The sequence below is a fragment of the Elephantulus edwardii genome, unplaced genomic scaffold (genome assembly GCF_000299155.1).
Source record: "Elephantulus edwardii isolate Elephantulus edwardi_28Jun2011 unplaced genomic scaffold, EleEdw1.0 scaffold00036, whole genome shotgun sequence".
Classification (NCBI taxonomy): Eukaryota; Metazoa; Chordata; class Mammalia; order Macroscelidea; family Macroscelididae; genus Elephantulus; species Elephantulus edwardii.
In genome coordinates, this window is record NW_006399786.1 from 4,469,070 (window position 1) to 4,475,865 (window position 6,796).

Genomic DNA, 6,796 nt, shown 5'->3' on the forward strand with positions numbered 1-6,796 from the left:
GCAACCCTCATTGCATACTCCTACGATAAAAATAATGCCCTAAAATATAATACTTTTAGACTATTCTCTCCCCCATAGACTTCAATGCTGTAAACATATTTCATCCAGTTTTTCTCAGTCTTACCCCCACCCCAATGCCAGCCTCAAATGCTATATGGTGCCACTGTTGTAGAATGAGGGTGTGGTTTTTTCCCCTCCTCTGTCTTTGTAATGACATTTTGCTCTCTTCATGGATGATATCGTGATATCATCCTACAACTCAACTAGTCTTCATTTGTTGGTGTTCAATTCCTCAAACCTATTCTTAAGATGATTTTTATTTCAGATGGGATAAACTCATGTTCATATTTTGGTTCTTGTGTTTTAATTTTCTTTAGTAAAAAATAAGGCCACAGAAATCAGCAGGATACCAATTGACATGTGTTAACTAACAGACACAATTCCGGATGTGCTCACCAGTCTATAACAGAAAATTTGAAGGACAGCTACCTGGCAACTGCCTGGAAGAGATCCATATTTGTTCCCATTCCCCAGAAAGGTGATACAATGGAATGTGGAAATTATCAAACAATAGCATTAATATTACATGCAAGCTAGATATTGCTGAGCATAATTAAAAATGGCTAGAATAGTACATAAAGAGAGAACTTTCAGAAGTTGAAGCAGAATTTTGAAGAGGCCATGGCATCAGAGATATCATTGCTGATGTCAGATTGATGTTGGTTGAAAGCAAAGAATACCAAAAGAATGTCTATTTATGCTATATTGATTATGCAAAAGCATTTGACTTGTAGATCATAACAAATTATGGCTAACATTGAGAAGAATGGGAATCCCCAGAGCACTTAATTGTGCTCATGTGAAATCTACGCCTCGACCAAGAGGATGTTGTGTAAATAGAGCAAGAGAATGTGCCATAGTTTAAAATGTGTGTCATGGTTGCGTCCTCTCTCTCTACCTGTTCAATTTGTATGATGAGAAAATTATTAGAGAAGCTGGACTCTGTGAAGATCAGAGGGAGACCCATTAATAAACTGTGTTATGCAGATGACACAACCTTGCTTGCTGAAAGTGATGAGGACTTGAAGCACATGCTGCAGAAGATCAAACACTACAACCTTCTATATGAACTGCATGTGAACTTCAAGAAAACAAAAATTCTCACTACTGGACCAGTGGGCAACATCATGATATATAATAAAAAGATTGAAATGGTCAACAACTTCATCTTACGGAGATCCCCAGTAAATACCGTTGGTACTGACAACTAAGACATCAGGAGATATATTATACTGGGAAAGTCTGCAGTCAGGGACTTCTCTAAATTATTGAGGAGCCATGATGTCTTTTTTATCATTTGCTATGCATCTGAGAGCTGGACAATTAATAAGCTAGACAGAAACATCATTGATGTCTTTGAGCCACAGTGTTTCAGGAGAAAGAGTACTGAATATTTCATGGAAAGCCCAAGCAAACAAGTCTTGAGAAGGTGGAGTCAGAGTGCTCCTTGGAGGCAAAGATAATAAAGCTTCATCTCACATACTTTGGGCATGTAGCTAGAAGAGGTTATTCATTGGAGAGGGACATCATGCTTGGAAAGGTGAAGGGACAGTGAAAGAGTGGAAGACTTTAAGGCAGGATTGATACAGTGACTGCTGTAAATGGCTCAGCATGCCTTTCATTTATGTTAGTTGAGGAGTGATTGAGATTAAAAGAAAAAGCGAAACTCACTGCCAGCAGGTCTATTCTGAGTCAAACAACCATGCATCTGGTTTCTGAGGCTGGAAGTCTTAAAGGGAGAAAACTATCCAATTTTCTTCTGCAGAGTCACTAGTTGTTTCAAAAACTTAGCTTTGGGGGAAATCATAACGGTCATTGTGTCTTGTGTCTCAGATGGTTAGATGGCCTTTACATTTAAAATAATCCTAGAGGTTCTCTACTGTTCTTTAAATTGCCAGGCTGAATAGTGACTGCAAAGGTCATCCTATGAAGTGGCTTCAATATTTGATGAATGGTTCACTCTTAATGGCCCATAAGGTCACATCAGTCATGCCTTGCAGTTAAGACAGCATATGTTCATATGGGATAGTCATTAAGTAAACCTTTCAAGATGACTAGACAGGAATTCAGTTCTGCTGGCACATTCCCTGGAAAGAAGAATAATGGGTAAAGCCTAAAAAATTAAATGGAAAATACACACACACACACACACACACACACACAAAAGGCAACATCATGTACAACATCATTTAGTGGCCAAGAACCACTTTGTAAGTGTTAAAGTGCAGAGGAGAGACTTACTTCTAAATATAGGCCATTTCTGAATGGCAACTCCATGTGCGTCAGACTACAACTATGCTGAACAAGGTTAGTAAGGGCTGGTTTTCAGCACTAAATCACTAACTCTTTCTTCCAAGGTACCTGTGGGTGAATTTGAACCTCTAACCTTTTCTTTAGCAATTCCTTTAATGATGTAATGCAGAATACTGTTTTTAGGCCATTAAAGAAGATTGAGGCCAAGGGATTCTGAGAAATACATCAAGTATTGCACAAGCAATCTCAATGAAAAGATCAGATATGCTCAACTAAATGGAGTAATTTAGGTTCTAAATATTACACATTTATCTAGGTTTTGCATGCCATTTCAAGGCCACTCCAAATGAGATAGTTCTGGTTTTAACCACAGACATAGAGGACCCACAAAAAAAAGGAGATAGGGTCCAATGGCATCAGATTATCATCAGACTTCTTCCTTTGTTTCCTCCCTGTCAGGCACTCCGATCCTCTTCACATACCTATCTGCTCTTCACATACCTATCTGCTCCTCACAAGAGCTAACTGCCTGTGGACGGGGATGACCAAGGGAGGCTCCTGGAGAAAGACTTGCCTGGCTGCAGAAGCCCTTCAGCAATTCTGCCCTTTGGCCTTGGGTATGTTTTGGGGCTCTGATTCAGGTCTGGTAAATGAGAATACAGAGTCACTGACTAAATCAAGATGGAGGTGGCGTAGTTCACTGGTAGTTACACTGCTAACTCAAAGGCCATACCTCTCTGGTGGTTCAAATCCACTAGTAGCTGTGTTGTAGAAAGATGGATAATCTCCTCCAGTGTAATGCATTGCCTTAAAAACCTGCTGGAGGGTCAGCTATGAGTCAGTTCTTACTTGATGCCAAGGGGACTGAGCGAGAGAGTAGAAGTCATTAAAACACAGAAAACTATTTTTAAAAATCATTCATAATCTCATTACCTAGATTAAAAGTATAATAAAAAATAACTATTTAAATAAAATATAATTCTTTAAAAGTTAAGGAAGCATTATATATGTTGTTGTTAAGTGCCCGTTGAGTAGTAGGCGACTCAGAGCAACCCTATGAATGAAAGATCTCAACACATTTGTGACTTTCATCCTTTCTGCAGGTTCATATGGTTTCTGGAGGCAAGCTATTACAGAAGTGGATGCCACTCCTGCTTCCAAGCTTGTTTTAATCAGGAAGATCCACTAAACACAGTCTGCCATGGGTAACCATTAATGCATTTGACACATCAGTGTCACAGTGTTCAGGTTCACAGCAACCACAAGTTACTTTTTTTCCTCCCATGGCACAAGGTAATTAATTTTAATCCTCAACACTTACCATAAATATGTTCTTATTCAGAACTATAACCTCAAATTTAAAATGTTATTAATATTATTAAACATAAATACATGCTCAATACCAAAGAGATCAGTAATATTAATTTTGGTATCAACTGAGGATTTTGGCATTATCCAGGCAAAATATCCTAATTCCTCACTATTGTGGAGATCATAGGATTTTTAAAAAATTTTATATAAGTTTATTTAAAACATTTGAATATATTGTTTTTAAGAACAAATTATTTCCATTTCTCTCACTCTCCCACCCATCAAATTGTACAACCCCATGATTAATCTCCCCTCTCCCCCAGCACATTCTCATCCCTCTGCTTCCACCCTCTTCCATCACTCTTGGATCCTTATATTCATTTGACAAAAATGGTTTTATACCATTTTCTTTATTTTTTTCAGTTTTATTTCATACTGGTTTATTTACAAAGTTCATATACATTGTTTTTCACACTGGATCTTTCCCATTACCTTCACCTCCCCCTACCCATCAAATTGTGTGACATTTTAAAATCCAGATTTCTTTTTATTAACTTAATTTTATGTTGTGAGCATTTCTCCATGCCTTTAAAACATTCTTTGAACTCAGCTAACACCTCTCTTCTATTTTAAAAATATTGCTTGTAAGGATCATGGAGAAAACAAAAAAATCAATGGGGCAAATATAAACAATCTAAGAAGTAAAGATAGAAGAGTAATTCTTTCTATTACTAACTTGTAAATCCTAACAGCTTTAAGAAAGAACCTGGGTGATTCCAGCAGTTTGAGATTCATTATAACCTAAAGGTTGGCAGTTCAAATCCACTCAGTGGCTTTGTGGAAGAAAAAACTGGCTACTGTTTCTGCAAAATTTCTACTCACAAATACCTTGTGAGATAGTTCAGCTCTGTCCCTCTGAGTGTTCGTGAGTTCATGGCAACAAACACTATCACAAAGATGATGAGAGAAACATTGAAAGAAAAGTTAGAAATTATAAGATTAATGATGATACTTTGGTAACATAAAATAATGACAAGGCAATTGTTCACAGATTACATAATATTTAAGAACCCAGGAAACAACTGATTTGGGTGCAGCACCAAATTATACTGCTAGAGTTAATTTTTTTAATTTTATTGAATAATAAAAAAGAAATTCTTTTTTAAGAGACATATAGAAAAATAGCTCACATACTCTTAATATGGCATTGAAGGGACAGGCGTTAGAGCATCTTTGCCAACAGTTTTACCAAGGACTTAGGAAAAGTCAGCAATATGTTAATAGGAAAACTTTCCAAAAGTTTAGACAGTTCTTCTTTCCCTGAAACAAAGATTATTCACAAGGACAAGGAAAACGCTGGGGTAGGTATTTCACCTCTAACAAAGAACCTTTTGTTTACAGGAAATTGGATCCTGATACCCCCGACCTGTCCCTCCGCTTCGAAGCTGTCACCCATTTCCCAATTACAGCCACTGAGAAACAAGTCCAGTGAATTCAGGCTGAAGAAGCAGATGATGGGTTTGGGAGTTCTATACAAAGGTGTGGGTGCTAAGTGAAGACTGTAGATCACTAAGACATGTTGTTCTGTTTACTAAAAAATGTTGGTCGGTGGAGTGAGACATAAACTATGTCCCAATCCAAGAGCGATCATTTGTAGCTATGTACCCGGTCAAGATACTCAAACTATTGGGTGTTCCCTTTTCCAATTTAAAAAGCATTGACAATAACGCCTCCTCCTCACAATGTTGTGGTGGCATACCATCCAGTCACAACTGATCCATACCTGACCCTGTGATGGGTTTTCAGAGACAGTAATCACATGAGAGGAGATTGCCCATCCTTCTCCTGCCGAGCAGCTGGCAGATCCAAACTGCCTTCTGGATGGCAGTGCAGATTCTACCACGAGGCCACCAGAGCTATCAGAGGGAAGTTGGTCATTACCTTTTTGTAATTTTTGTGGTGAAAATATACACAAGAAAGCATTCACTAATTCAACAATTTCCATATGCACAATTTAATGTCATTATTTTCTTCTTATACAACCAATTCTCACTATCCTCTTCCAGATTATTCCAAGCAAGGACATAAATTAAATTTCTCTACATGAAAATGTTTTGTTTCCTCCTCCCTCTCATGACTGGGAATTAGCAATAATTTTTTTTAGAGCAAGTTCCAGGGATGTAGTAGGTTACCTATTAGGCTGCTAACAGAAACGTAGGCAGTTCAAACCCACAGACACTTCATAGGAGAAAAATGAGCAGTCTTCTCCTATTAAGATTTACACCCTTGGAAACTCAGTGGATGGTTGCGTGACTTAGAATAGACCCGAAAGCAGTAGGTATGGCTTTGTGTTGTTTTGTTGTTGTGGGGTTTGTTTGTTTGTTAAATATATCTTTACTTACTTCATATAAATGAGATCATACAGTATTTGTCTTTTTGCAACTGACAGGTGTCAGGATTTCATTTCTCTTTGTGGCCAAGCAGGTAGTATCATTTATAGTTCACTTTTACCTTTTCAGACATTTCTACTTGACTTTTTACCATGGGACTGAAGATTGTTTCAACAGCAGCCCAGCTTCTTGCTTCTGTCCATTTCTCCCTTACTCATCCATGGGCTTGTGCTACAATGAGCCAGGCAGATTCCTTCTATCCCAGGACTTGCCATGTGATGCTTAATAATGCTAATAGGTGACAGTTTAAACATCCAGAAAACAAAAACTTCCTCAGACTTTTCAGTGGTAATCTAATATGTGCTAAGAACTATGTATAATGTGATGATAGAAAGAAATAAATCCTAGCTGGATCGGAAAGTCAGGGAGAAAAAGTCAAAAACAAACTAATTGTTAGAGTTGCTTCTGACTCATAGTATCACAGTTGATGGTCACATGTTCCATGAAAATTTAGTGGCTGTGATCTTCTGAAAGTAGATTTCCAGGTCTTTCTTCTGGCATAATCTTGATAGATTTGAACTTGCAGCATTCATGTTATAGCAGAGCACTTATCCACTTCCACTACCCAGAAGACTTGGGCAAAAGTTATATTTAGAAAATTGTGTAACAGATGGGGATTAGAAGTTTTGGAATTCAGGATGTAACACAAGTTAACAAGAATGTTGGTTTAATTTCAAGAAGCTTTTTGGTAGAGAAAGAATATGAATTCAGGAATTGGAAAG